General features: G+C 43.3%; 1 long non-coding RNA gene across 2 annotated transcripts; it reads left to right on the top strand.

Moving 5' to 3' along the window:
* Window positions 1-2079: 2079 nt before the first annotated feature.
* On the top strand, window positions 2080-9466 carry LOC140618478 (uncharacterized). 2 transcript variants are annotated; one of them, XR_012018607.1, is made up of 3 exons: window positions 2080-2274; window positions 3716-3918; window positions 9315-9466. It is a non-coding gene; the product is annotated as an uncharacterized lncRNA (long non-coding RNA). The 2 variants fall into 2 exon arrangements; XR_012018608.1 differs by lacking the exon at window positions 9315-9466 and adding an exon at window positions 5790-7247.
* The last annotated feature ends 1019 nt before the right edge of the window (window positions 9467-10485 follow it).

Genomic DNA, 10485 nt, shown 5'->3' with positions numbered 1-10485 from the left:
GTTGTTGATTTAAGACCCTACAGCTTTGGGTGGTTTGTTACATAATAAAAGTCAACATATTTACATATTTTGAAACCAACATATGTTGGAAGGTTCCCTAGAAAGTTATTTGGTTTAACTTTGAAATCTCTTATGCTCTGAAATATTTTATGTTTGGACATTTAATAAGCCCTATTTTTAAATCATCTAGGCTAAAATGCCTACCAAGTTAGACTATTCCAGGTAGAGGAAGGCCTGAATCTGAAGGTTTCACACACACTTCCCGCACCCCCACCAGCACCACTACCACCTGGGTCAGATAGTCACTTAAGTTTATGAGCTACACAGCCTCACACAGGGACATAATGTCTCCAACAGCTCTCAGCCTGTTGGTTTGAAAACTCAGGTACTTCCCAGGTGAAATCTAAAGCTGACCCCTTATAAACAGACGTCAGGAAGAGACCAAGAAAAGAGGCCAGTCCAGAAAATGAGTGGGAAATATCAGTGAGGGGGATAGAACATGAGAGACTCCTAACTCTGGGAAACGAACAAGGGGTAGTGGAAGGGGAGGGGGGTTGGGGTGACTGGGTGATGGGCACTGAGGGGGGCACTTGATGGGATGAGCACTGGGTGCTATGCTAGATGTTGGCAAATCAAATTCCAATAAGAAATATACAAAAAAAAAGATCCATCACTACACATATTTAATAAATTTACCTCCTTATAATGGAAACTTAAGATCTATTGATTCTCCTAGAAATTTTCAAATATGCAAAGCAGTATTATTAACTATAGTCATCATGCTGTGCATTACATCCTCAAAACTTATTTGTTTATACAATATTTTTTTAACCAGTCTTCCTTTGATGTATATATAGTCATCAAATTTTGCTAATAGGAAGCATGCTATAAATCATTATTGTGCACTTTTTTTATTTTATTCCAATAAAATCTTAGATATGTAATTATTGGGCAAAGAGAAGCTGTATACTTAGGGCTTTGGGTTCATATTATGGCTCATATTATGTCCTCTTGAATTGGGAGAATTTTGTCAAAAGATTTAGACACTTATCTAAATGTTTTCATTCAAATCAATATATATTCAAATCTTCCTTATTTAATAAGTTTCAAGCTTAATAGTGTTATACCTCTTTATAATTTGGGGCACCTGCTTTGCTGAGTTTTCATCAAGAAAACATGTTTTATTCTGTCAAATGATTTTTCTGCACCTGTTATGAAGATGAAAACGATTTTTCTTTTCTAGTTTTTGATACGGTGAATTACATTGATTTTTGAACCACCTTAATTGGGGGGATAAAATCCACTTGATCATGATATATTTGCTTTTATATACTTTATACACTTCTATTTGCTCTGTTAGTATTTTATTAACAGTATTGCCCCTAAGTTCATAGAGGTCTAGCCTTTTTAAAAAATGCCTTTGGTTTTGGTGTCAAAATAATGCTGTCCCATAAAATGGATTGTGACATATTTCTTTTTCTATTTTCTGAGAAATTTGTACAACAAATTTGTGGCATTATTTCTTCATTAAATATTTAGTCAAGTGTAATAGTTACTAAAGAAAAGAAAAGAAAAGAAAAAAAGAAAAGAAAAGAAAAGAAAAGAAAAGAAAAGAAAAGAAAAGAAAAGAAAAGAAAAGAAAAGAAAAAAAAAGGCCACTCCAGATGGATAGGTGGCAGGTTCAAAAAGCAAAGGGAACTTATATACCAGGCTCACCTTGGGCAACCACGAGGCCAGCACCTGCAAGAATCTTAATAGTTTACAGAGAGATCTTAATGGGACTCCATCACATATGCCATCCAGATAGTCTCAATTACACATTGCTCCCTCCCACTGTGTCCTTGAAAACATCTCCCACTGTGGGAGGGGTGAGTAGAATGTACATTCCAAGAATGGAGAGGGCATGTGGAACCTCCAATTGCCTGGGTCCGGCTCTGGGGTCAACCAGTGCTCACATCCTCCCGAAGACCTCCAACATCAGTGGGTACTGGGAGAGGTCAACCCTGGCTCTCTTTTTCCTTGTGTGAGGTCACAATGAGGCATGTTCTACACCAGCCCCCAGAGTTGCCATAGTAACACTGTCTCGACCATGCACCCTTCACTACCTACCCTCCACTCCCTTCCTGGTGCTTTCTAGTGTCATCTCCTAAAAACACCACCGGCCCCAGAATTCTTGTCTCAGGGTCCTCTCCAGGGAGGCCCCTTCAAAACAGACAAAAGCTGGAGACATTGAGATAATAACAAATACTGGTTATATTTTAAAATGCTGTATATGTAAGTAACAATTACTGCATTCCTACTAGGGATCAGGTTTGGTGCTAGCCCAAAAAGGGCACAGGGTGGGAAAGTCGGCAGTGGGGAGGAGGGGGAGAAATGATTCAGAAATGACTGAAATGACTCAGCTGCAGAAATGATTGAGGTATGGTTCCCCCTCAGACACAGCTGAGAGTTTAGTTAGGGGCAGGGAAGCTGGCCCAGGACAACAGAGAAAAAGAAACATCGAGCCAGGCTTGGGTCTCCAGATTAAGGCACCCAGATTCTCAGCAGGGGGCAGAGGGCACCACCAGCTAGGGTTTCCTGGAGTAGAGTCACCAAGCCTCCTGGGGTCTGAAGGTGGCCAAGTTTATATTTTCACCTCCACAACAGCCTAATGGGTACATGGGAAGAGCCCTATCATTCATGCCATTTTTTTCATGGAAGGGAACCGGGGCACAGAGAGGTCCAAATTTGTACAAACCAGAACTGGTTCACATCCACTTGTTGGTCTGTGTCACCAGAGGCTCATTTGAGGGTGGAAGTCAGCCCGGACCCCATTCTGCTCGAAGTTTCCTTGGCTAAGTGAAAGGGGATACCCAGACACTGCTCTGAAGGCCTGGGGGCAGGGAGTGTTTCCAGAAAGAAGGGTTCCTGGGAGCTCAGTTCTGAGCCCAGCTAAGAATGGGGCCTAGTCCCCACCTCAGGAAGTGGGATTTTTCCCGTCCTATCTCCTAACCTCACCTCCCAAATCCCCGGTTTTCTGCCTCTGTTCCCACGCCCCTGTCTGACTTGGCCCCTCTGCTCCCAGGGGACACTTCCTAACTCCAGGGAGCCACAGGGATGTCAGAACCCTGGTTCCCATAGCAACCTGGCCAGGTCACAAGGCAACAGAGGCCTTGCCTTTGCAGTCAGCTCCGTTAATAATGGTCAGTGGCCAAGGCAAATTTCAGGTCAGCCTACAAGGTTAATTTGCAGCTTTCTCTGCACAGAAGCCCCCAGCGTGGAAGACAAGGGGAGTCCTTAGCCCAAAGCACACTAGTAATCTAGGATAAAATCCAGTGGGCCCAGTTCCCCCACTCAAACCTGGGGAAGCCGGCCCAGTTAAACAGTACACGGTCTGCTCATCAGCGCGTGATCTCTGAACATATCCTGGGCAGCATACGAGGGTACATGGAGACTTCCAGCATGAGCTGGAACATGCTGGTGCTCACCAAGCCCTCCCTCTCTCAGCCCCATCCCCAGATTAAGGGAAATGGACAATAAGGGGAGACACAAGCACCAGCCCCAAGGATGGAGCCTGGGAGGGGGACCACGGTGTTTCCCTGTGTTCACCTCCCAGTTCAGAAGGGTTCTTGACAACCTCTTTGGGATCTCCCAGAGCCCAGTCCTACTGGGCAATAGACATTTGCTCAACTGGAAGGGTCTGCCCCAGCCTGAGCCCTCTCCTGCTTCCTCAAAGATCTCCCTTAAAACAAGCCAGTACTGTGGATGGACAAGGGCCTCTTCGCTGCCTGAGGCCCAATTAGAAGACCCTTCATCTCTGGCACTGGACTTGCCCAGAAGCTTTAGAGACACCTGCTCCACTGCTCCACAGCTAAAGCCCAGGATGCCTGTGGGCATGACATGGAGGGGAGCCTGCTGTAGATCCCCACCTGGGTGCAGGTGAGTGCATGCTCAAGTGTGCCCTGGGTGTGAACAGGTCATTTACTGCCAGCCAGAGGTAGTTAGGGTATGGCTTCCAGCAGAATTTTTAATCCACTGCATTTGGACAACCTATTAAAATGCTTACTGTGTGGACAGCACATTCCAACACCTTTACTAGATCATTTGGACCAGAGGTTCCTGGCTGGCTGAGTCAGGAAAGCATCCAACTCTTGATCTTGGAGCTGTGAGTTTGAGCCCCACATTGGGTATAGACATTACTTAAATACAACTTTTTAAAAAAGAACAAGTGGACCAAAAAAGGAGTGGGAATAGCAAGTGCTACCTTTGGGAGCTCAGCGTGTGCCAAGAACTGCTCTGAGCCCACTCTGGGTACTATGTTATCCGAACTTCACCACAATCCCATGAAGTAGGACTAGTTTTTATGGAGAAGGAAACAAGGTCTAGAAAAGTGAAGTTATTCATCCAGAGTCATACAGCCAGTAAGCAGCACTGCTGGAATTTGAATGGAGAACCCTGGAACTTGGGGCAGCCCCGGTGGCTCAGCAGTTTAGCTCCACCTTCAGCCCAGGGCGTGATCCTGGAGACCCGGGATCGAGTCCTGCGTCGGGCTCCCTGCATGGAGCCTGCTTCTCCCTCTGCCTGTGTCTCTGCCTCTCTCTCCTTCTGTATCTCTCATGAATAAATAAATTAAATTAAAAAAAAAAAAGAAGAACAACCGTGGGACTCCAAATCCCGCACTGTTCCTCACCCCCTGAACCTGGAAGAAGAAATAAATAGCCAATTCCAAAGGCAAGAGTCCATGTGCAACAACTCAACACAGAGTCATCGGTTTCAGTAAGCAGAAATGGTGGCAAGTCTGCAAGGAAAACTGACAAGGGCCACCCAAAATCCTCAAGTCTCATGGTGGTGGAGCTTCTCTCATCAGAATAAGACTATGGACAGGAAAGTTCAGGCTGGGGAGGGAGAGAGGTATTTGGTCACCCTACCTGTTAGATCCTTATAAGCCGTAGGTGGTACTTCTGGTGGCTCACCTTGGGAGCTTGGGGTGAAATCTGAAACCCGCCAAACCCAAGAGGGCAAGAAGAGACTCAGGGAAGAGGCTGCTCCAGATCAGCAGATGGCAGGTGAAATAAGCCAAGGAGCTTACACACACAACACTTGTCTTGGGCTCCGCAAGACAGCAGATCTTAGCACCTGCCCTCTAGAAACTTAACAGTTTACAGAGAGGCCTAATGGGACTCAGTCACCTGCACCCACCAGAGGGTCTCAACAACACCTTAACTCCCTCAAGGCTACCTCCCGACAAATGGCTCTCACTGTGGGAATGGTGAGTGGTAGTATATTCTAAGGACGGGGGAGGAGGAGGAGCCTCCAATTGCTCTAGAGTCAGCTGGGGATCGTGTCCTCTTGATGACCTCCTCCAGCACCAGAGAACTCTTCATCTGCCCAGGACTGTTACTTGAACAAAAAATGAACACCTGGTAGTGGCTAACAGCAATGGGGCCAGGATCCAGGAGGGTGCTCACTTAGTCTCTATGCCCCGGAGAGATTGTGGAGTCTGGGCTCACCATGTTTGTGCGGGTGTGGGATGGTCTGCCAGCAAGGCCTCCACAAAATGGAGGGAGGACATGGCCCAGGAGGCTGATGAGTGTGCGAGGGTCAAGGCAATGAGCCAGTCTGCATAATCAGAAGATTGCTTACAGGCAGGGGTGCTGAGAAAGAATGTGACTAGTTGAGCATAAGGGGAGCCAGGTTTCTCCTGTTAGAGAGGGAGACAAGGAGTTTGATTGGAATTAGAGACACCGGGGGAGGACTCAGGGTTTTTTTGTTGTTTTTTAAAAAAGATTTTATTTATTTATTCATGAAAGGCACAGAGAGAAGCAGAGACACAGGCAGAGGGAGAAGCAGGCTCTCTCTGGAAAGTCAGATGCGGGACTTGATCCCAAGACCCCAGGATCATGACCTGAGCTGAAGGCAGAGAGTCAATCACTGAGCCACCCAGGTGGTCCCTCAGTTTTTAATATACACAAGTGACTGTATCACCAGGATTGAATCATGAAGAAACCTCAGACAAGTCAAACTGAGAAACACTCTAGAAAGCATCTAGCCCATACATTTTGAAAAGTGCTAAAGTCAAGGAACGATGGAAAAACCAAGGCACTGTTCCAGACTGAAAAGGACTAAAGAGTTATGATAAGTAAGTGCTGCACAGAATCCTGGATAAATCCTGGACCTGAAAGCAAGGGTGCTGATAAAGGATGGTTACTGAAGGCAAGATCTGAATGGTTCTGTGGATGGGTGGTATTCCTGGATCCGTGTTAATGTCCCTGTTTATAGTTCTACTGAGGTGATGTAAAAGAGTGTCTTTGTTTGGGGAAAATACCCACTGAAGTATTTAGAGATAATTAGCCATATTTGCAGCTCACTGTCAAATGGTTCAGAAAAAGCACACAGAGACAGAAAGAGAAAGAATAATGAGGCAAGCATGGAAAAATGTTAACAATTAGAGAATGTAAGAGTATACAAGGAATCCTTTGTTCAACTTTTGCAAATTTTCTATAAATTTTAAATTATTTATAAAATTTTAAAGACATTGTAGCTAAAACCCAAAATACAAGAAACAACAGGTATTGGAAAGGATGTGAAGAAAAAGAAACCCTCATGCACTATTGGTGGGAATGCAGACTGGTGCAGACATTGTGGAAAACATTGTGGAAAATTTCTGAGGAGGGTCATCAGAAAGTTAAAAAACAGAACTAGCCTATGATCCAGTAGTCACTACTGCATATTTATCCAAAGAATACGAAAACACTAATTTGAAGGGATACATGCACCCCTATGTTTGTAGCAGCAATGTCCACAATGACCAAATTATGGAAACAGCTCAGGTGTCCATCAATTGATGATGGATAAAGAAGATATGGTATATATATACATACACAATGGAATATTAATCATAAAAATGAATGAATCTTGCCATTTGCAACAACATGGTTGGAGCTAGAGAGTAATGCTAAGTGAAAGCCAGGCAGAGAGAGACAGATACCATATTATTTCACTTATAATGTGGAATTTAAGAAACAAAGCAAAGGAACAAAGGAAAAAGAGAAAGAAACCAAAACACGGCCTCTTAATTAACCAACAGATGGTCACCAGAGGGTAGGTGGGCAGGAGATGGGTAAAATAGGTGAAGGCGATTAAGAACACACTTACCATGATGAGCACTGAGTAATATATGAACTTGTTGAATCATTATATTGTATACCTGAAACTAATACAGAACTATACATTAACTACATTGGGATTAAAATATTTTTTAAAAATTCTCTTATGTTGCATTACATATTTAGTTGTTACTGCTGCCTTGCCTACTCTAATCAATGTGCAACTATTTTTTTCCAAGGAGTCAGAATGTATCATTAGCATAAATCTTTATTGAATGGGGTCAGTGTGCCAGAAGCTGTGCCAGATTTATAGGACAGAAGAAAACTGGCACAATCTCTGCCCTCCAGGAGCTCCCAGTGAGATATGGTAGATAGTAAACAAATTACATACTTTTTAATCCCAATTACAGTAAATACTGGGGGAAGGGTTTATAACAGGGTAATCTAACCTAATCTGGGGGTGTCAGGGAGGGGTTCTCCAAAGAAATGGTGTTTAACAGTTCAGGAAATTTATCCTGGCTAAAAAGATTACAATCAAAATGAGAGTGCTTATATGTTCAATATCCTATCATGTTCTTTTCAACGTTTTGGATATCCCCTAAACAAACTATTATTTTCTTGTGAAAATATTGAGGAACTCTCAATGTGTGTATGAGTCCACCCAAGGATTGCCATTGATATTTGAATAATTTTTAAGCTTCCTGATTCTATCCTTGCCACTTTGTAATTTATGGGGCAACCAGAGGACTCTGTTGAAAACATTGGTAAGACTCTTTCTCTGCTTAAAACTCTCCAATTACTTCCCATCTATATCTGTTATCTACTGCTGCAGTGATGGCTGTTAGCAAATAACCAAACTGCAATAGCAATAGCATAGAACCACGAATACGTGGGTTTCTATGGATTGGGCTGGTCTCAGATGCTCCTGGTTGGGCTCACTCAACATAGCAGGGGCCAACTGCACATTGTTTGATCTAGGATGGCCTCAACGCTGTTCCACGGTTCCATCCTCCAGCAGACTAGCCCAGGCAAGTTCCCATGACCAAGGCAGAGGAGCAAGAATGAGTAAGCCCAATCATGGAAGAGTGTTTTGAGCCTCCTCTAGAATCCTATTTGCTAATATAACATTAGTCAAAGCAAGTAACATGGCCGAGCTCAGAATCCAATGGGAAGGCAGTGCTGAGTTACATGGCAACAATTATAATTACAAGGAGGAGTGAAGGATTGGAGTCATTAATAGGATCAACCAAACACAATATCTCACGTAGAATAAAACCCAAGTACCTTACCACAACCTACGTGATCTCACCCTGTTGACCTTTCAAATGTCACCTTGCTTTATTGAGTGCTAGTTTTGAGGGCTTAGCATGGGCCTGGCACATAAGTGCGCGATAAATATTTCTTCATTAAATGAATGAAAAAAACGAATGAATGAATGAAACATTGTTTTCTTCCTTTGATACATATGTGCTGTTTAATTGGTAGTTAATTTGTCTCTAAAAAATTCAACATCTTTTAAATTTCTTTTCAGTTTTAGTATGTATCATAAATGCTTCTGTATCTCCCCCACAAAGTCTGGAAACTTAAAAAGTGTTTAAGCCACTGTAGCAGCAACAGATATCATTATGAATCAGGCTTTATTTTAAGGTACTAATTGGATATCTGCCCACATAAAGTTCCTGGAAAGGTAATAGCATGGTGATGCCTCCTTGCAATAAATACTTTGGTATTCAAAGAGGAAGAAGACTCAGGCTACAGACAAATCAGGAAAAGGGGAGGTTAGGTTTCCCCAAACCATGGTTATTGCAGTACTTCTGACAGCATGACTAATTTAGGAGCTAATTCTCTCCTGGGATATTCTGGGTCTATAGCATAAATTTGGGGAGCCCTGAATAGTTGAACAGTTTAGGGAAAGCCTATACTCCAACCTGTTTCTTCTGGGAGTGTGTTAAAGAGTTACTATGGATTATGGGCTGTTATCCCCACATCTGTGTTTGCTCGCTGTGTCCCCAGCACCTAGCTCAGTGGGCTGGAAATAAATCTCTGTGGGATGAATGAATGATCCAGGTAAAATGAATTAATTAAGATCATGAGAATGGTGTCTGAAAGTTAGTATCTCCCTGCTGATGGGTGTTGGGGTATAACTATCCCAGCTCCCTCATCTTTTGAGATAAATGGGAGGTATGTTGTTTTTTTTTTGTTTGTTTTTTTTTTTTTTTTTTTTTTTAGGTCTCTCGAAGTTCCACCAGGGGATTAATCTCTAGGTACCCACTGTGGTGGCTGGATTAATAGCTTTATTTGCTTCCTTTCCTTCTCTTAGATTACCTTCCTCCTCATCTACTCATATTCCTTGCACCTCCCAATAAAGTGCTTGTATTCTAGTTCTTGGCTCAGAATCTTCTCTGGGGGAACCCCATGCTAAGACAAATGGGTTGTGAGCAAAGCAATCCTAGAACAAGAACTATGCTCCAGCAAGACACATCTTGCACCCCACACAGAACTGAAGGAGCTGCTTCTGCACCCCTGCCTACATAACCCAGTATTTCCCTTTCCTACTCATCATGGGCCTCAGCTCTGAGGATTCCAAAGTGCCCTAAATGTGCAGTTTTGCTATTTATTTCACAGGATGCAGAATCCATTTTTGCTTTATCTCTTTCCAGACAGTTGGTTTGTTTTAATGGACTTCTCTTCTGCCTGTGCATAATTCTTCTCTAAATTAACTTCTCTTCTCAGCCCCACATAATACACACTGGGCTGTCAGCTCATTACTTTTACATCCTTCCTTCTTCTGTTTATGCAAAGGTTTAATTAACTATGAATTGCTGTGTAGGCAACAGGAAAAAGCCCACCCACTCCGCCATGTGGGGCTATGTGGCTCAACTTCAATAAGGAAAGAGAATCAAAAGAGAAGTGTCATTAGAACGGGCCAGAAGGTGAGGCTTGAGCATAAAGATTTTAATCCTCTTGCCACCACTTTCAAGGATTCATTTATCCACTAAATATAAAGTTGCTGCTGTGTGCTTGGCATTGTTCCAGATGTGAAGGTGAGTGAATCAGAAAGACATGAGCCCTGCCCTCACAGAGTTTATAGTCTACCGGGGGAAATAAACGAATAGCGTCTTAGCTATCTATTGCCACATGACAAATCACCAATTACTTCCTTTAAATGACAATAAACACCCAATATATCTCACATTTCAGTTCCAATATCTCAAATGGGGTCACACATGGGTCAGGAACTCAGGAGCCACTTGAACTCAGCTCTGGTGGAAGGTCTCCTGTGAGATTGCAGTGACTCTCATCTGGGCGTTAGCTGATGCCTTGACTGGGTTGATGGCTCCATTTTCAAGGTGGCTCGTTTATGTAGCTGGCAAGTTGATGTTGGCAGTAAGAGGCCCCA

The sequence above is a fragment of the Canis lupus genome, chromosome 26 (assembly GCF_048164855.1).
Source record: "Canis lupus baileyi chromosome 26, mCanLup2.hap1, whole genome shotgun sequence".
Classification (NCBI taxonomy): domain Eukaryota; kingdom Metazoa; phylum Chordata; class Mammalia; order Carnivora; family Canidae; genus Canis; species Canis lupus.
This window is presented reverse-complemented; position numbering and strand designations above follow the sequence as displayed.